At 40.6% G+C, this 21,130-nt stretch overlaps 2 non-coding genes across 2 annotated transcripts; both read left to right on the plus strand.

Annotated features, from left to right (window-relative positions):
* The first annotated feature begins 6,933 nt into the window (after positions 1-6,933).
* trnak-uuu (transfer RNA lysine (anticodon UUU)) lies at positions 6,934-7,006 on the plus strand. The gene has a single exon. It is a non-coding gene; the product is annotated as a tRNA-Lys (tRNA).
* Positions 7,007-11,545: 4,539 nt separating this feature from the next.
* trnaw-cca (transfer RNA tryptophan (anticodon CCA)) lies at positions 11,546-11,617 on the plus strand. Its single transcript has one exon. It is a non-coding gene; the product is annotated as a tRNA-Trp (tRNA).
* Positions 11,618-21,130: the final 9,513 nt, after the last annotated feature.

Raw genomic sequence — 21,130 nt, forward strand, 5'->3', positions numbered from 1 at the left:
CCTCCTGCTTTCCAAAAGATCAGCACCGTGTACGAAGGAGCCAGATTAAAACCACTCGAACGTGCAAAACGTGCGAGAGGAGGGGGCGCTTGTTTCTAACCGAAGACTCTCGCGTGTGAGACGAGCTGATCATAGCTGCAGGAGGTGGAAGGGTTACTCTGGTAGACAGGGCTGACCTTCGGCAATAGGGTTTATACTCTCCAAGATGATATTTGCACTTTCTGGAGAGGCAATTTTCTCCACTTCAGTAGCCCGATTTCATCGATTGCGTGGAGAGGGCTGTAGAATGTGGCGCCGCCTTTCCTGCTCCGTCCATGACAGGCGTGCTGGTCTCTGGAGAGAGAGCACGGTCCATCAGCGCACTGGAAGCAGCTGAATCACATTGGCGAAGCTCAGCACTGGGCTGCTGGGCATGGTTTACCACCGTTTCCGTAGTGTAGTGGTTATCACATTCCCCTCACACGCGAAAGGTCCCCAGTTCGGAACCAGGCGGAAACAGACCAGCTTCATTTGTCGCCACACACAAAAGGGGATTGGGGATTTGCCTAGTGCTGTGATCGAACAGACCTACTCACCTCTTAGTGTGGCGGGATCTGCACAGTGCATGTCACAGCGCATCCTGCTTTCACTTCAATGCGCGTCCTGATGTACCCCGGTCTCCCGCGTGACAGGTGGGGATAATCACAACTATACTAACGAGGAAGACATCGCTCTCTCCGACCCCCGGCATCGTGTCCCGACCCACCGTGCTGGAAGCCGACGCGTGCTGTGATTCCTTTACGGAGCAGAAATGACAACCGAGGAGCCGAGAGATCATTTCAGCATTTCCCAGCAATTCAGCATTTCGAAAACACAAATGACCAACTCAGAATGACTTGGTTTTGACGCTTTTCAAAGTGTTCTTTGTGCACGACGACTGCGCCGCCTAGCAGATACAAATGGGTTGTACAACTTTGAACTAGCAAATGGAAGAGGGCTAAGCCCCTCTCTTTTAGCCCAGGTTCGATCTGTCTCCCAGAATCACCAGGGCACACACACACACTGTCTTTTTTCTCGTACACGTATAGTGTAAAAATTAAGAACCCAGGACGAAGATGTGACACTCGAAGAAACTCTTTATTATTGAACCTGTAACTCCGAACCAGTTAGCTCCTAAATTCACTATGACCTGTGACCCTGAGCAACCGTTATTCCCTGCTCAGCCCTCCATCAATCAACATGCAGTTTCACTGCTGACGCACACAAATATTACACCTTCTGTTATGAATCGCCTCTCTTCAAAGCCCGGTGTTTTTTTTTTTTTTGGGGGGAGATGTTATATATGTCAGAAATAGCACTGTGACGTCAGAGACACCAGCCAGAGCGCCGGGATCAGAGAGTGAGACCGTGGGAGGCGCGCAGATCGCACTGCGGAGAGTTATTGATCACTTATCTATCGACAACCTATTAATTCAACTGAAGAACAGTAAAATTAACGATTAACTTGACCGATTGGTGAGTACTGATTCTTTTCCCGTTCTTGACCCTGTTTTAAATATCCAGAAATCGGTCAATACCGCCTGTATCGATCAATTACAGTACCATAGTGCGTTTAGTGTTAATAATGTTTAATCCGAAATTAAAGAATGGTTATTCAAATTATTGTTTGAACACTCAGACTCCACACACACAGACACCAGCACCAGCGACCCCCAGCAGGAACATGCAGACTCCACACACACAGACACCAGCGACCCCCAGCAGAAACACGCAGACTCCACACACACAGACACCAGCGACCCCCAGCAGGAACACGCAGACTCCACACACACAGACACCAGCGCCAGAGACCCCCAGCAGGAACACGCAGACTCCACACACACATTAGTCTACCTATCAGTGTACGCTTTCACCACCACACCTCCGTCTCATCTTGTATTTAAGCAGTAGTCTTTCCCTACCTCCTCGCTCAGTATTGGTTTTCCTTTCGAGCTACTTAGTTGCACTACGCCTTCTACCTTTTCGTACTGTTCTGGTTCCGACTTTGGTTTCTCCACTTTTACTAAAGAAATAAAGGATCACCTGGTAACTATACAACAGTTGGGCAGAACTTTGGAGGAAGTAATTTCCCAGGTGTTGGAATTAGAGTTTAGAATTTGTCAGAGGAATAGAGAAAGATCTCCGACACAGATACTAGAGGTTCCTCGGCCACCACCTACCAACACTCTAGACTCGGAATAATCTATGGAAATTGCCCGCACCCGGTTAACTCCAGAAGAAAGAGAGAGACGCAGACAAGAGGGCCGCTGTATGTTCTGTGGAAAATTAGGACACTTTAAAGCTGACTGCCCTGCTTTACATTCGTCTTTGAGGCGCCTCCCTTCTACTCAAGATCCTGTGGTGAGTGAGGTAACTCCTCTAAGTTTTCCTCAGGATTTCCTATTATGTCTACACTGTTTTGGGGTAATAAACAGATGCCACTTCTTGCTTTTATTGACTCGGGGGCAGCAGGGAACTTCATCGACGCCTCCTTAGCTCAAGCTTGGAAATTACCCCTGACCCAGGTGACTCCTCCTCTTCGTGGACAATCTATTGATGGTTCCCCAGTGTCTCCAGGATTTATAAGATGGCAAACTGAATTAATAAGATTGCAAATTGGCACCACACATGTGGAAGATATCTGGTTTTATCTCCTCGAGACCCCATCACATCCCCTTGTACTAGGCTTTCCCTGGCTCCAACAGAATGACCCTAACATTTCATGGTCCCGTAGAGAAATTTTAACTTGGGGACCCCAATGTATTGGTAGTTGCTGTCGTCTGCAAGGTTGTAAGAGTTGCACTCATGGAAAAGCCCCCCTCTGGTGTTCCTACGATATCCCCCCCCCAATATTCTGATCTACAGGAAGCCTTCAATGAGCAAGAGGCCTTGGCTCTCCCACCCCACCGACATTATGACTGTGCCATCGACCTTTTGCCAGGAACTATTCCTCCTAAAGGTCGTATATTCCACTCTCCAATATGGAATCCGAGGCCCTGAAAATATATATACAAGATTCTCTGAAGGCTGGAATTATACGCCCATCCACTTCTCCTGCTTGTGCTAGTTTTTTTTTGTGGAAAAGAAGGATGGTGGGCTCCGTCCCTGTATTGATTATAGTGGCCTTAATGAGATCACTATTAAGAACCGGTACCCTTTGCCCATAATTCCGGCAGCGCTTGAGTCCGTGCATGGGGCCAAGATCTTCATCAAACTGGATCTACGAGGGGCTTATAATTTAATCCGTATTCGGGAAGGGGACGAGTGGAAGACAGCATTCATGACAACCCATGGACATTATGAATATTTGGTCATGCCTTTTTGTTTGGTAAATGCCCCAGCAGTGTTTCAAACCTTTATTAATGATATTTTTTGTGATCTGCTACAAAGGTTTGTCTTGGTATACCTTGATGACATTCTAATTTTCTCTAATACCTTCCAGGATCATGTTCTCCATGTCAGAGAAGTTCTCTCCCGACTCATAAAGAATAAACTTTATGTCAAACTGGAGAAGTGTACTTTTAATGCTTCTAGGATTCACTTTTTAGGTTACATCATCTCTCCAGAAGGGGTGGAAATGGACTCAAGTAAAGTCTCCGCAATTACTGATTGGCCCACACCCAAGAACCTTAAACACATACAACGGTTTCTTGATTTTGCCAACTTCTATAGGAGGTTTATTTGAAACTTCAGCTCGGTGGTTGCTCCCATAACCTGTTTAACTCGCAAAGGACCCAGACAAGGTAAATGGACCCCTCAAGCAGAAGAGGCATTTCAGCACATGAAACACCTGTTCACTACTGCCCTCATCCTGAAACACCCTGATCCTTCTTTGCCTTTTGTTGTTGAGGTGGACGCTTCTGGCCATGGTGTGGGCGCTGTTCTCTCTCAACGTCATGGAGAAAAACAAATTCTTCACCCCTGCGCCTTCTTTTCTAAGAAGTTATCCCCTGCACAGATGAACTATGATGTTGGTAACCGTGAGCTTCTGGCTATTAAGTTAGCATTGGAGGAATGGAGGCACTGGCTGGAGGGAGCTCATCATCCATTCTTGATATACACAGATCACAAAAACTTGGAGTATTTACAATCGGCCAAACGTCTATGTCCTCGCCAGGCCAGATGGTCCCTCTTTTTCTCCAGATTTAATTTCCTTATCACCTACACTCCAGGCTCTAAGAACATCAAAGCTGATGCTCTCTCACAGATCCACGACCCCCCTGAGGCTGAACTGCTTCCTGAACCATTCATCCCTTCTGGTAAATTCCTGGCAGCTGTCAGATGGGACATAGAAGTTGTAGCTAGACGCGCCTTGGCTGGACAAACTGTACCTCCTCAGTGCCCTCCGGACAAGTTATTTGTCTCAACCCCAGTCAGATCTTCTGTCTTCTGTCTTCTGACGTACCTTGGATTTCATCTCTAGAGACTTCTGGTGGCCAACCATGGTTAAAGATGTCAAGGAGTATGTCCAGGCCTGCTCTATCTGTTCCCGAATTAAGTCTTCTCGGATGAGGGCGGCAGGCCCTCTTCAACCCTTACCTATCCCCAACCGTCCTTGGACCCACCTCTCAGTTGATTTTATTACTGACCTTCCACCAAGCCAAGGATACACGACAGTCATGACAGTAGTAGATCGTTTCTCTAAATCTGCCCATTTTATTCCCCTACCTTCCTTGCCTTCGGCTAGGGAACTAGCAGACCTGTTCGTACTGCATATCCTCCGCCTTCATGGAATCCCTAAAAATATTGTTTCAGATAGGGGCCCCCAGTTTATTTCACAATTTTGGAAGGCCTTCTGTAAGTCACTGGGAGCCCCAGTTTCGCTTACTTCAGCTTACCACCCTCAGGCCAACGGTCAAACTGAGCGTATGAATCAAGAGCTGCTAACCTACTTAAGGGCATATATCTCATCTACCCAAGAAGTGGATCACTGGCTTCCCCTGGACTCTCAGCTCTCTCCTTCGTCTACGGTATTTGGATCACGACTTGTCTCTATCGGCTCCTGCAAGTGGCTTCATTACTTGGTTTTGGTTTCACTGGCCGAATCCTTAACAGAATACTGAGCCACTTAACATGGACCCAGCAGAACAAGAGGAATTTCGCTCGGTTTTGGATCAATATTGGCAAGCCTTACTCCAGTTACAGGCTTCCGTCCAACAGATTTCACCGCACCTGTCGGCAGTGCCGCCTACCAGTAATAGTGAAAGTAACGCTGGAGCTGCCGCTTCGGCTCCGCCCCCGCCAGCTTCTACACCCGGTCCTCGACCTCTTCCACTTACACCACCTTACAGGTTTGACGGCAACCCTACGAGATGTCGGGGTTTCTTAGCACAGTGTGCGCTGGTTTTCAGGCTCCATCCGGAAACTTTTTTTTCTCCTCAAGACAAGATTGCCTTCGTAGTTTCTCTGTTAACTGGCCGTGCTCTGGATTGGGCAACTGTCCTACTAGATCGCAGGGTTCCTGAGGTACAGGACTATGATCTCTTTTTAGAGAAATTTAAGGGTTTTTTTTGTCGTTCCTCAGCTGGACAAGACTCCTATCGCCTCTCATCTATCTGCCAGGGCCGCAGGTCTGCACAGGATTATGCCATAGACTTTAGAGTAGCAGCAGCAGAGGCTCACTGGGAGGATGAGGCCCTAATTTTTCTTTTTCTGCAAGGGTTATGTGAAGAAATAATCACCTGGTAACACCTCCGTCTCATCTTGTATTTAAGCACTAGTCTTTCCCTACCTCCTCGCTCAGTATTGGTTGGCCTTTCGAGCTACTTAGTTGCGTTACGCCTTCTACCTCTTCGTACTATTCAGGTTCCGACTTTGGTTTCTCCCCTCTTACTACGTTTTTTGGATTACGGCTCGGCTTCGGTTGCTCTCTCTCAGTTTGGATCTCTGGCTTCCCCTGGACTCTCGGCTCTCTCCTTCGTCTACGGTATTTGGAGCACGACTTGTCTCTATCGGCTCCTGCAAGTGGGTTCATTACTTGGTTTCGGTTTCACTGGCCGAATCCTTAACAAGTAGCTAAATACACAGGTCACACTGCTCCAGTTGAGGCTCAAACTCACAACCTCAGCATGACTCTGCTGTGCATTGCTGTATAAGCACCGCGCGCTGACCGACTGCGCCACCGGAGCTGTTTAACACCCTCTCCTCATACAGACTGACGCTGCAGAAACACAGGCTGCAAACAGGGTTTCGGTTGTGGATCCATCTCCACATGGGGGAAAGGGACAGTAAAATAGCAAGGAAAATACAAGAGAAGAAACTGAAAGAATTGTGCTTACTGCAAAGTAGAAAGGAAAGAGGTGGCCGGATACGTAAAACAACTCCGCAGATAATTTGTAACGACATTCTTTGGTGACAATCAGCGGTCGGATTTCTCTTCAGGTTCAGCTCTGCGGTTTGAACGTACATTCTCCGAGATTGGTTAGTTATATGTGATCAGCTGATATTAAATAGGACTAATAAGAATCAATACAATTGATGTCTGGCAAAGGCAAATAACTTTTGTACATGATCTGGAATGTGACTGGTTAAATTTCAGCACAGTTGCTACCCCCTTTATAAAGGGTGTGCACACTTATATAACCAAGACATTGAAAGTTTTTTTTTTATTATTGTTCCAAAAAATGTTCCATTTGTTTTCTTTCTTAAATGTTGTTGATTAAAAGATCTTATTAAATGCGAAAAAATCTGATTGTGAAAAGGTCAAATTCTTAGTGAAAAAATCAGTAATGTGAGGAAAGATGAATTGTGGGAGCCCCTTGACTCCTCGTGTCGTTCTGTATTTCTCGCTCATTCTACTGGGAGTTGTGCCGTCGCTTCTGGATAAAGTCTGTCAGTGGTCAGGTATGACTGCACTTCGGCACAAGAAGAGACGTGATTTGCGAGGATCCCGGCAGTGGCTTTGTTTTTTCTAGAGCCCAGATAGCTCAGTTGGTAGAGCATCAGACTTTTAATCTGAGGGTCCAGGGTTCAAGTCCCTGTTTAGGCAGTTGTGCTTTTCTTCAATCTATTGTGAATGTCATTCTAAATCGTCTTTTATCTTTCCCTCTTCTAGCTGTACTGTGGTTATTTTAAATGTTCATCACTTGTATTTTCTTTAGTGTTTCTTTCACAAACCAAAAATGTTCAAGGTGATCTTTTCACCACACTCCACGTAAATAAATTAAAAGAAATCACAGTAGAGTAAAGGACACGCAGTGAGGAGCTCCCGCAGTGAGTACTCTTGAATACGACAAGAGGAAAGGCACACTGCACATCTGCGGAACATCGCAAAGTAATTTTTTTTATTAAAGGTTCAAGGAAACCTGAATATGTTTGCTAGAAGTATTTCAGAATCACAGTCAAATCGAGTATGATTGCTGCACAGATCTACCATGTGAATTTAGAATACGTTTCGGAATGCGTCTTCCTGTAAAAATAAAATTTCTACACGGGTGCTATAAGCAGAGTCTGAAGCCTGCTTAACAGAAGAACTATATTCAGAGGGCCAAAGAAGTGAATATTTCACCAAGTGAGAAAAAGCATCTCAGAAAAAGGAGGTGCAGTCTCTTCCATGCAGAATAACACCACAAAGTCAGACTACAAGTGCTGAAAAGCTGCTATCAAGGGTAACCCGGCCGAGCGCTCTAAGGAGCTGGATTAAAGCTCCGTCTCTTCGAGGGCATGAGTCGGAATCCCACTGCTGCCCAGTATCTCCTTGTTAAGAATCATGGTTTTGTTGTTGTAGATTCTGCGCGATTAAATCAGTTTCAATAGAATTAATTTGAACAGTCATATTTGTTTTATTCCTCCTACCATGGCAATTTGTGCTCAAAGATTTAACTTTTTTGTATTTAAAAAACATGCTAGCCTTGATGGGAAAGTAAGCGGAACTGCAGGTGTGGTGGCCAAGTGGTATGTTGTCGGTATCAATAAGGTCAATGATCTGTTAAACATTTTATGCCATTTTTTCCATAGATGATGTTCACGTTGGAACAGTGAGAAAGGTGTGGCCTGGATGCACTTGAACCATCACCTTACTATAATTTTAGTCCCAACCTGGCCGCACTAAGCAATTGTACCACAGAGACTCCAACGAGTTGGTTTTCTCCATTTGCAGTTTTGGGTAAAAAATAATCTGCACTTTTAAGCAAGTATTGTATTTAAATTTTGCAAATTTCTTGAAAAAGGTTGTTTCAGAGAGAAACTGAGTAGATAGAAATAGCCCAGTCAGTAGAATATTGAACTTTTTATCTCTAGGTCCCTAGTCAGGCGACTGATTTTCTTGCAACTACTGTGAATAGATGGTCTTTTGTCCCTCAGTTTTTCAAGTTGTTCTATGAATGTTTGAAATGTTCAATATTTTTCATGCTCTTAAGCACTTTCCGTCACAAAGTTTATGGTGTTCTGGTGCTGTGCTGCACGTAGATAATGTAGACGAGAGCACAGGTAACAATACAGGACAAGCAGTGAGGAGCTCCCGTAGCTTTCAACTCAGTGCAGAGTCCAGAGGGAGGCCTAGGTCGCTAAACAATCAACAGGTATCTAATAATGACATTCACAAAGGTGACAATGCGTTTTTTCAACATATCCTTACATTTACCCATACAGCACAATTTTCTATACCCTCAAATCCCCGATGTAACTACTTTCTCCTGAGAAACACAAGTATAGAGTGAAATCACAATAACTTATACAACAAATCTATTCAAACGCCCAGATATGAGAGAACACACCCCTTTAAATATGTATTTCCTTCATTTCAGTTTTCTTCCCTCCCCAGGATACCTGAAAATTCACTATCGCATATTAAAGGCTGTACATGTAATACATCTACTAATAAAGATGGACATTAAAGTTAATTATTAAAAAATTACACTTTTCATTAAGACATGTATCGATAAAATTATCGTGAATAGTTGTGGTGTCTGGAAAGCAATTTTTGTTAAATATAACAATTTTCAAGTGAGTGGTGCATAAGCTTGTTATTTAGTGACTTAATTATTTCCACTGCATTCACAACAGTTCTAATGTGTTTGCTTGTTCAGCATAGCCTGCTACTGAGTTGTTTTCGGAACTGAAACCTATAAGAACATTATTTAAGATGCACCATGGCCCAGAATCGTTCATTGGGACTAGGATTAATATCAATTGAAAGTACTCCAAAATAAAATATTTAACCTGAATATTAAAAGAGTAGGAAAGTATTAAAACAACACCATAACGTCTTGACTTCCAATCTTCTTCCAGGTTCAGGCCATGTACAGTAAAATGACATAATCAGTTGAGTCATGCCGAGGCTGAAAGTTTAAGCCTCACCTGGAGCAGCCTGGTTTTCTGTCTTGACAAAAAAAGCGTTTTGTTCCACAACGGCATGAAATGATCATGTCTTTCACTCTACTTCTCTCTTGTAGTAAAGCAGATCTTGCTAGGTGAGCATTTGCTCCGGTAAATTAGGTCACTTTTCATGATAACTCACTTCTTCTAAACACAACATTTCCTGGTGCATGTTTTCTCCATGAAAAAAGACATTTTCCCTTACATGATTTCTCATTTTGTTTCATCAAAGAGTACAGAAAGAAGAAAGAAAGGAAAAGTGTGGTAAAGCCAGCAGACTCAGGGCTTACTGAACGCAGGTGTCTCAGAGTGGTGTGTCCAAGCGGCTGTAAAAGAGGAGAATTCTGCTGGCGCTGTAGCTTAGTTGCTTTAAGTATCTGTCTCGTTAACTGGAGATCCTGGCTCCACATCCCAGCTGTGCCCTTCTTCCTGTCTTTTTGTGCAGAAAGTACCATTTTGGACAACCGCATAGGGCTTGATTTAGTTTAATGCATTAATGCATTTCCTTTCTGCAACAACTTGTTTTTCAAGAAATTCATACAGCTTGTGAAAAATGAAATTTAATTCTTGGCTATCAGAGCAGTAGGAATATTGATTTACAGTCTTGCCGACTGGCAAGAAAATGCAAGCAATGTTTATTTTCTTACCAGAAAGGTGCGAATGGAGCAAAGCCTTTCTCATCAGTCTCTGTGGTGCAACCGGCAAGCGTGTTTGGCTGTTAACTGAAAGGTTGGTGGTTCAAAACCACCCAGGGATGATCTTCTTCTTCTTCTTCTTCTTATTATTATTATTATTATTGTCAATGTTAACACTGTCTCCACAAAAGCCGAACCTTTAACCCTCTTTATATTTGCCGAAAGTGCGAGTCTTTTGCCCGTGTCCAACAACAACACTTGAGACCAGGGAAGTCCAATAGTGATCAACACCGCAACTCCCCAGAAATCCATATTCACCCATGGAAAAGTATCTTTGAAGGGCTGGCGGGAGATATCATTTATACTCCTGTTGTATCCTCTGCTTAAATAGTTTAGAAATACAATGCGGATTTGTTTGAGAATTTGACAAGCATTGTTGCGTTAGCACTGTGAAGTTGGATGTTGATATTTTGATATATTTACCTTAATTTTAACATAAATGCTGTTCAATCTATGCTATACAATCAATCACAGGTATATTTTGAGTCTCGTACTGATCGTCCTGTGGATCCAAAAGAAAATTTTAAAGCTGATACACTTTCGATTGTAATTTGCATCTAGCTACAACGTCCCTGGAAAAGATATTTTATGAGTTGCGTGCAATCGGTATCTTTTACTTTAGGGATGGTAGTGGAAATAGCTTTAAAAATGTTTTCTAAAGAAGATTGTATTGCCAGGACCTGCCTTTAGCGCTCAGTAGCGATTACGCTGTTGATATAGATGGAGAAGAAATGTAAGATGAATTGATGATCTAAGATAAAATAGCCCTAACGCCTCCTGTAACAGTGTTTGTATTCATAGCAAGTAATATTCTTTTTCAAACCCGGATGTTGCTTTTGCATTAAGTGTTATGTAACCATTAGCAGTTTCGGTAGCTTCTGAAGAGCGCACTTTTCCAAACTGAAGCCTATAAGAACATTATTCAAGATGCACCATGGCCCAGAATCGTTCATCGGGACTAGGATTATCAATTGAAAGTACTCCAAAATAAAATATTTTTTATTTAAAATTAAAAGAGTAGGCAAGTATTAAAACAACACCATAACTTCTCGACTTCCAATCTCTTTCCTGGTTCAGGCCATGTCAAATGACAAAATCAGTGGAGTCATGCCGAGTTTGTGAGTTTAAGCCTCACCTGGAGCAGCCTGGGTTTCTGTCTTCACAGGTAAACAGTGTTTTGTGTAATTTGCTAAATGGAGAGAGGATGCTGTGTTAATTGTTCTCCTCCTGGGAGAGGACAAGATGAGAAGTTCACGAGGCTGGTGGTAAATATCCTGTCCGGGAATATCGGGGCTGCAGGGGGTCAGATCTGTAGATGTAGTGAAGACATTAGTGGGGACGGTGTGTCGGCTCTCTGTGAAAGAGCCGGGCAGGAAGAATAATCTGTGGTCTGGGAAGAAGAGACCCTCGTTGGAAAAGCGGCGCTCCTCACAGGAGAGAATGAAATCTTTTTTGAAAATATTTTTCAGGGACGCTGATTGTTCTCTTTGGGTGAATTAAAAGTCCTTGTGGCAAGTGACCTCGTGGCGCAACGGTAGCGCGTCTGACTCCAGATCAGAAGGTTGCGTGTTCAAATCACGTCGAGGTCAGCTGATGTGTTTGTAGATGCTGCTGGTGCCGAGCCTGGATCTTACACCACGCAGTTGCGTTTTATCTGTACACCACCTAGGTAATCTGAATGAAATAACAGAGCAGTACGGAACACCCAGTCAGGAGTTTATGCAGTGTTTCATCTTGAACACGGCAAGAGAAAAGGCACACTGCACATCCGCGAAACATCACGTCCGACTTTAGAGACAGTGACATCAGAGAATGGAAGTTTCAGACCGCTTTTTTGTTACAGTTTCAAGCAAACCTGAAAGTTAGGGAGTGTTTGGTCACTTTTGTATGAAAAAGTGTCTGAAGCCTGTAATTATAATTTGTCCTTTTTTAATTGTAGTTGAAATCCACTCCCATGTACCAAGACCTACAGTATATTCATGTTTGCTTAAATGATTAATGCTATAGGACATTAGCTGGTGTTTTTTGTAACGATTTGCTATTTCATGCAGGAAAGAAAGGAAACCAGACCCAACGTTTGCTTTCAGGTGCGGTCTATTTACATAACGGACATCTATTTCTGAGGAGCCTGATTTAAATCACACAACCCCGGTAGAAGTCGAATCGACAATCTTATAAACCGAAATCAGACGCGTTATCCATTAAACCACTAGCCCGTCACATAACTGAATTGCGCTTTGGTGAGTTCAGCGCCGCTACTAGTACACCACCACATCTACAATTTGAGAGAAACGTGCTTTCTACATTTTTATCAGTTTTAAAAAATCATCACTTTTAAACAGACAAAGCATTTATGTGTCGCTCTGAATTTCTAATTGATTTAGAATTCAAAGAAAAAAGCGTTTTGTTCCACAACGGCGTGAAATGATCACGTCTTTCACTCTACTTCTCTCTTGTAGTAAAGCAGACCTTGCTAGGTGAGCATTTGCTCCGGTAAATTAGGTCACTTTTCACGTTAACTCACTTCTTCTAAACACAACATTTCCTGGTGCACGTTTTCACCATGAAAAAAGACATTTAACCTTACATGGTTTCTCGTTTTTTTTTCCATCAAATAGTACAGAAAGAAGAAAGAAAGAAAGAAAGAAAGGAAAAGTGTCGTAAATGAACTCTGTCGTCTATGGGAGATGTCAAGCGCACTGGACATGAAAAGTGCCCGATAAAAGCCATTTCCGTACGTTTCTCTTAGTGTCGGGGCTCCTATTGAATGTAAAGGAGGCAACGTGCTCAGCCAGCCGATTCAACGCTTATTGAACGCAGGTGTCTCAGAGCGGTGTGTCCAATCGGCAGTAAAAGAGGAGAATTCTGCCGGCGCCGTGGCTTAGTTGGTTAAAGCACCTGTCTAGATAACGGGAAATCCTGGCTCCAAATCCCAGCAGTCCATCGCCTGTGTTGCACTGGACACCCTGTAGATCATCAAAAAAAATATTGAGCTCCTTAGTAATGAAACTGCTGGATAAAAGCCATTTCACATCCTTTCTCAACTTGCTCAGCGAGCAGGCTCACCGCGCACCGAACAAAGATGTGACGGAGTGGTGTGTCCACCTGGCTGTAAAAGGAAAGTATTTCGCCGGCGTTGTGGCTTAGTTAGTTAAAGCGCCTGTCTAGTAAACAGAAGATCGTAGGTTCAAAACCCAGCGGTGCCTTTCTTCTTGTTTTCTCGCACCGCTTATTGTTATAGACAACATGCTTCTGCATTATGTTTAAAGGAAGTGTTCATTTAGTTTTTGGCACAACTTGTTTTTCAAGAAATCCACACATTGCGAAAGATAAAGTGCTCATCTTTCTTATCAATGCAAAATAATTACTGCCAGCTGGCAAGAAAATGACAACGATTTGTTTTTACTTTAGCCAAAAATCTGTGAATGTAGAAGAATACGACATGTGTCAGTTTCTATGGCACACTCAGTCAGGGTGTCCTTCAGTTAGACACAATGTTGGTAGATCAAACGCACCCAGAGACACACTTCGAATTAATCCGATCTAAACATTACCTTCTCTAAATGTGATTGAGTTTCTTTGCACGTCCTTAGCCATCTTGATGTTTGGAGAGATTTTCAACTTTTGACACGAGTCAAACTACAAGTAAATAGTTGAGTACCTAAGTCAATATCACCGGGAATGTGAATATAAATGTTAACATCAATATTTCTGCTGTCTCCTGAGAAACACAAGTATAGAGTCAAAACACAATAAATAATGCTAAAAAATTATTCAGTTAACACCCAGATATGACAAAACACATTTAAGACTTACATCCCCTTTAAATATGTATTTCCTTAAAATCAGTTCTCTTCCCTCCCCAGGATACCTGCAAATTCACTATAGATACATATTAAAAGCTGTGTGTAAATCTTACATGTGTTCTGTCACATCTGGGTGTTAAATTAATAGATGTGTTGTGTTATTTAATATGATTTGACTCCACGCTTGTGTTTCTCCAGAGACAGCAGAAATATTGGGGATTTGCGGCTACAGAAAATAATGTGAACTTTACAGGCAAAAATAAGGTTACGTTAAAGAAACAAAAACTTATTGTCACCCTTTTCAAGGTGATTTTTTAAGACATTTGTTCGGAATAGTATATCTTCTCGTGTCTGTGGCTGTTATCCTACAATAACGGTGGTGAAATAGCAGGAATGTGCGGAAAGAATCGGAGATAGAACAGAAGACCAGTCATCCAGTCGATAGTAAGGTTGTGTAGGACCTCACATACTACGATGTCAGTGTTGAGTAGTGTGGTTTAAAAGCTTTTTCACGAACCAGGAAGGAGTAGAAATCTACAGTCTTCTGATCCGTAATCAGACACGTTATCCATTGTGCCATTGGCGTTTGTATTGCATTCCCATCCAGCACCACATTGAGTTCAGAGCCGCTACTATTCATGTGTGTTGTACGTGTGTCTAGTTACTACGTCTTTCATTATGTCTGGTTTAAAATAATGTATCTTTAAAACAGACAAAGGGTTTATGAGTCAGCCTGAAATTCACACACGAAGAATAAACAATATCGCGTTTAAAAAGAATACAGAGATGCCGGCGATAGATAACGGAGCATCTTAAGTGCGCGCTATCACTGAACTAAACTCTCGATCGTTAAGTTTGTCAGCGGCTTTTTAATTGTGTTAGGAAGAGCAAACAGTTCACAGTGTACATTTTAAAGGTCTAAGCAAAACAATCAGACGTGAGGATTATCCAGAACAGGAGCCTTTACTTCTTTGTATACTGAGCTTTCGGGTGAACATCAAAGTAAAAGACAAATTCGCAATTTTCACTTTTTGATTAAGGAACAAGAAAACACCATCCTTTGAGCTGGATTCAAACTAGGGATATGCCCACTGTTTTTGTCTACAGTCTTAAGATCTAGCAATTGAGCTATCAAGAGGTCGGAAAATAAACGCTTTGTCACACATGTAGCCCAATGTAGTGTAGTGTTCCTCTATTTAAATCCGAGTTCGACGTCAAAATACTCACTCCCATAGTCTCGTTCAGAAGAAGAAATGGACCAGAGTTCTTATAAAACGTTTGAAGGGACATCAGCGCAGGCTGAAATTGACCCTTTTTCTATTGGGATCAGGATCATATAAAACCTTTCTTTTGGATTGAGAAGAGGATCATGGAGACACTCAAAACATCCCTGTCTTTGCTTCTTTCAAGGATGAATGGAGTATTGAGCTGCAAGCATCGGTTCAAATCAAAACTCTCTGCTACTGCAGTTGCTTGTTTGAGAGTTTCTTCAAATCTTTCAACTGAACGTTGATATCAAGGGATATTGACAGTAATATCATAGGGACTTTGGTTTTCTTTTGATCGAAAATTGTATTAAAATACAAGTCTCTTTCACAGTTGTATAATACTTTCCCTTGCATCCTCAGATAAAATTTCTAAATACCACAAAGTTACAACATATGGAATAGCATTTATTTTAAAATGTATTTCAAAATTAGCAATTATTTAGAGCTATATTTAGAGCTTAGTAAAGATAGCATTGCTAATATTGATGGAGTAGAAATGTAAGATGAATTGATAGCTTTTTCTGAACTAAAAAAGTCCTACAACGCCTCCTGTAACAGGTAAGGACTCATAGCAAGACATTGCTATTGCATTGCGCATTTTGCAGATACGACCAGTTTCTGCTTCTGGTGAGTGCATCTTTTCCAAACTGAAATTAACAAGAACATTTTCAAGATGCGCCATGTCCCTAAATCGTTCATCAGGACTACTATTAATATCAGGTGAAAGCAGTACAAAGCATAAATTTGACCTATTAAGAGACTATATCTGTCAGCTACTGCTGTAAGCCATGTTCAGCCAACGCTAGAAATATTACTGCTCTACTACAGTAGCTAAAGAAAGCAAGTCCGACTTAGAAACGGATCACAAGTCGAAAACATAAACCAACAAGGATGGGATTCAAACCCACGCGTGCAAAGCACAATGGATTAGCAGTCCATCGCCTTAACCACTCAGCCACCTCGTGACGAGGGCCAACCCCCTTGGGCATGATTTTGCTCGGCGACCAGGCTCAGCGCACATCGACCTCAGATGCCTCAGAGCGGTGTGTCCAAGCGGCTGTATAAGAATAGGTAATAGGTTTATTCCATGTTATTCCAATAGGTTTATTCCATTGAGGGTGGGTACCCACCTTTATAAGAATAGTGTTCTGCTGGTGCTGTGGTAAAGCTGGTTAAAACACCTGTTTCATAAAGAGGAAATCCTGGATCCGAATTCCAGCGGTACCTTTTTTCCCGTCTTGTTTTACAGAACATGTAATTTGGGACACTCAAAAAGGTCTTGATTTGGTTTAATGCGTTTATTCATTTCCTTTGCAGAACAACTTGTTTTTTTTAATCATATAGCTTGCGAAAGATGAAATGCGAGCGAATTGTTTTGTTCACCAAAAGTATGTAAATGAAAAAGGTGTAAGCATTTCTTTGGTGCAATTGGTTAGCATGTTCGGCTATTAACCCCAAAGTGGGTTTTTTGATCCCACCCAGGGACGCACTTCTTCCTATAGTAAACATTATCACTCCAAAAATTTAATTTTTCCGCAAAACCTGAACTATTTTGATATTTGCAGTAGTAAACAATTACTACCAGTACCAGAGTCAACATTACCGGGAATTTTCAATAATTACGGACATAAAAACTCTCTTGCTTTTAACAGAGCGTTTCATAATTTCTAACTATGAAAATTATTTAAACTGCGACACTTATCATTCATCTTTTATATAGCATTTTAAGCGAATAGGTAATTAGATTGTTCATAAACCTAATTGCTTTTTCTACATAAACACAGTGTGATTGCTCTCTGAAAATGCTTTTTCTTTATATTTAGGCTCAGATTTCAACTATAGATCGTATTATTATAAACTTTCTTGGAAAAATGTCTCTTATGTAAACCATTTTTGCTATTAATTCATTTAGGGCTAGAATACGTTCATTGTCTTCCAATCGAGTCAAGTTGACATTGGAAGCTTGCCACGCCCGGACTGTTACACCAAGGCATTAGCATGTTAAAGCGATTTCATTGAGGAGCCTAGCTTTCTTAACTAGTAAGTACTGTACTTCCTACTTTGAAAATACCTGTGAAACCGGTTTAATTTGTCACAGCCAGCACTCCCGCAGAGAGGGGGGTTGTACTCGTTAATGTCTTAGCACAAAGCAGAAACTTCTTGTATTTTCCGATGACATACAAGTGGAAAGATTACAGATTTGAATCGTCTTTTTTTTGAACCAGGGAAAATCTGATCATGTTTCTCTATAACAATAATAAAAAACTTTCTTTTACATTATTTTACATATCCCGCTTACACATCGCACGACTTTAATGAATCTATTCTTTATTAATACTAAATAAATAATACTAAAAATACTACAGCAAAGAGGTCACTTGATTTTTGGAATAATTCCAAATACCACAATGATCCACTGGCATCCCTGAAGTCTGTTTAGTCCATAATCTTCCAAATACAATCACTAAGCAATTATAAGAATTATACCATCCTATTTCTTTGTGATGTCCTGTAAAAACTAAACCTATTTTTATAAGGCTTTTACTCAAAAGATTTCCAAACACACAAAGCATTTGTGAAGTACTATAGTATTTCTAAAGGTTACTGGTACAACATCAATCATTAAAGCTTAACCATAAAGTTTAGATTGCTGACTATGGACTAACTACATTAACTAACTGCAATGCAACAGTATACATTTTACAAGTAAGAATATCTGGTTGAATTCTTGCATTTGTAGCCAATTTAATGCGAGAGATTTTAAGTTTTAACAGAAGAAAACTACGAATATGAAAACAGCCATAACAACAAAAATTACTGTGCAAATATCAAAAGGCTACTTCAGTAATGAAATAATAATCACAGTAGAAACCAGACACTGTTTACACCATATTGTTAAGAAAGACTCAAGACAGAAATGTTCATGTACAGCTGGAAAAAACAACTTCTAAAACAACAGTGAAGGCTGCAACATTACGCCCATGCTTTTCCACACTTGTAAGGATAACCTTAAAACTTAGGCTGTTGAATCCAATCAATTAAAGCTGGAGTTCTGCAGGTTGTACAGGCTTAAAAGGTAGATTGGTAGTTTATCTGTAATATAGTCCAGTACTTTAGGTGTTTCTAGGTTTAATTTTCCTGCTTATTAATGCTTACTTTCCTACATTTCCGATGCAGTTCACTATCATTATACACAAAAGCCAAACCATAAACTTTGAAGCTAGCAGACTTCAAGAAAACACCTGTTGGTGTTAAATGGTGAGGTTTTATTATAATCTAGGGTATGAAAACAAACTAGCTACATTTTTAACACACTTTATAATACACCACTTTTTTGTTGTATCCCAAGTGATTTGAAGCATTTCTGTTTTAATTGAACTTCTAGATTTCTCCAATGTTTAGGAGGATATCGCCATAATAAGGGCATGCTTGTCATATGCTAAAAGAATAGCTTATAACAGGAAATGCAAAGTCTGTTTTTTTAAAAAGCTCCTTTAAAGCCTGTGCCCCAGAAGGTCCATTTATGTTGAGCTGTGAAAGTGCTTTACAGTAAAAACCTTGTGTAAATGGTTAAAAGCAATGATCCAGGGACCAAAGGTGATTCAGGAGCCTAGAACCAATATTTGTGTGCTCGGTGCAGTCACATGTTGAAATTTGTTCCCCGTTTTTGAGTCCCACTGTATGCTGTTCCTTTTATTTACAATAAGAATCTAGGAACCTCTAGGAGACATCAACTGCAAAGTGACATGACTGAGAGCCTCTTGAGTCCTGCAGATACAGGGTACCTCATAATTTTAATTAAATCAAATGTGTACTGTACGTGTAAAACTGAAACTGACCTAACAACCATCACCTTTTCTGCAGAGCGTGTTTAATTGTACTGTTTCAGCACATCAGTTTTTTTTTCCCCCACAAACTTTCCAGAGGAGCTATAAATATTTTAAATAAATACACACAGTATTGCTCATAAGGTCTGCTATTTGAGGTCCAGTTATTTAGATGCATACATCTTTTTTTATCTCAGCTTTTCAGCTGAGATACACAGATCATACATAAACAATGTAGTAAAAAAATCAAGTATTTAATCATTAGGTATAACAGTTTCCCTTTAGGCCTCTGAAAACACCACCTTCTACCTTGTGAATACCAGTACCTCCTAATTGTCTAAAGGCTTTATTTCTTAAGAGCATGACATTAAAAACTGCTAAACTTTACAGCTGCATGTTTGCTCGCAGCATTCCAATACCTCTCAAGCAGTGAAAACAAATAACCTGCTGCAAAGCTGCTTATTATGGAAAAAAAAACCTCAGTTACATTCCCAGATCATAATCATTAGCTTTCCCAGCTGCAAATAACTACAGGTGCAAAGAGACAATGTTCAGACACTCAAAACAACCTGCTTTTTTGGTAGTTATATGATGATTTATATTACTAAGTAATATTCTTTAGTATAAAAGTTTTTTATAATTGTTATAGAGAAACATGATCAGATTTTCCCTGGTTCAGAAAAAAGACGATTCAAATCTGTAATCTTTCCACTTGTATGTCATTGGAAAATACAAGAAGTTTCTGCTTTGTGCTAAGACATTAACAAGTACAACCCCCCTCTCTGCGGGAGTGCTGGCTGTGACAAATTAAACTGGTTTCACAGGTATTTTCAAAGTAGGAAGTACAGTACTTACTAGTTAAGAAAGCTAAGCTCCTCAATGAAATCGCTTTAACATGCTAATGCGTTGGTGTAACAGTCCGGGCGTGGCAAGCTTCCAATGTCAACTCGACTCGATTGGAAGACAATGAACGTATTCTAGCCCTAAATGAATTAATAGCAAACATGGTTTACATAAAAGACATTTTTCCAAGAAAGTTTATAATAATTCGATCAATAGTTGAAATCTGAGCCTAAATATAAAGAAAAAGCATTTTCAGAGAGCAATCACTGTGTTTATGTAGAAAAAGCAATTAGGTTTATGAGCAATCTAATTACCTATTCGCTTTAAACGCTATATAAAATAAAGTTTATTTGAATGATATGAATGATAAGTGTCGCAGTTTAAATAATTTTCGTAGTTAGAAATTATGAAACGCTCTGTTAAAAGCAAGAGAGTTTTTTTGTCCGTTGCAGTAAAAGAAGATGCCTGAAAAAGTAGGGCTTGGACAGATTCCAAGTGCATTTTTGCAATATACGTTGCATTGTCCAATGTGCTGCTGTAATACAGTTTAAAATACAGTAAGTCTAAACTGTATCAGCTTTATTTATGGGTTGCAATTTAGAAAAAGTCAAAAACCGCAATTTAGAGCTTTCTGGCAAGAGGAGACACCCAAATTAATAATGTAACATGCCACTGTTTGTGCATGAACAAAGTGATACTGCAATTTTCCTTAGATACGCGATTAGAAAAAATAACTTTTTTGAATCCCCGGCAGAACACACTCCATAAGAATCAACGCTTTTATATATCGCCTTTAAACACATATATTTAAACACGTGTTTACGATTTAAATCAAAACGCAATTCAAATCAATATATATGTTTATTTTGTAACGCATAGGTGACTATTCATTGTTATTAAAAATACTTAAATTCAATCATGTTGTGATATTTAGAAATATAAATTTGTTTGGTGCGAGTGAGGTTTTATTTCATCTCTGACCAAGGGAAACATTTAATTTTTTCAAAGAAATGTTTGTTAAAGCAATAAGTCAGAGTTATAGTGGGATTCAATCACAGACCATGTGACATGGGAATCAGCAACCTAACCCACAGCGCCAACAGCAAGGTCACATGCGGAGTGCTGAAAAAGCACTACAGAAACATTATTGACAGACAATGTACAGCATGTACTATTCTTGTGTTGCGGTACATGAATATAATTATATCGTTATTAATTTCTTTAGATAAGCGATTCCATATTATATTCCCTTTTAATCAAATTCTAAAAGTATGCTTGTTGACTCCGGTATCTCTTTAGTTAAAGACTTCGATGCTTAAAATGTTTAGGGAGAAATGGAATACTGGTGTGTATTTTTT

The sequence above is a fragment of the Lepisosteus oculatus genome, chromosome 14 (genome assembly GCF_040954835.1).
Source record: "Lepisosteus oculatus isolate fLepOcu1 chromosome 14, fLepOcu1.hap2, whole genome shotgun sequence".
In the NCBI taxonomy this organism is placed as follows: Eukaryota; Metazoa; Chordata; class Actinopteri; order Semionotiformes; family Lepisosteidae; genus Lepisosteus; species Lepisosteus oculatus.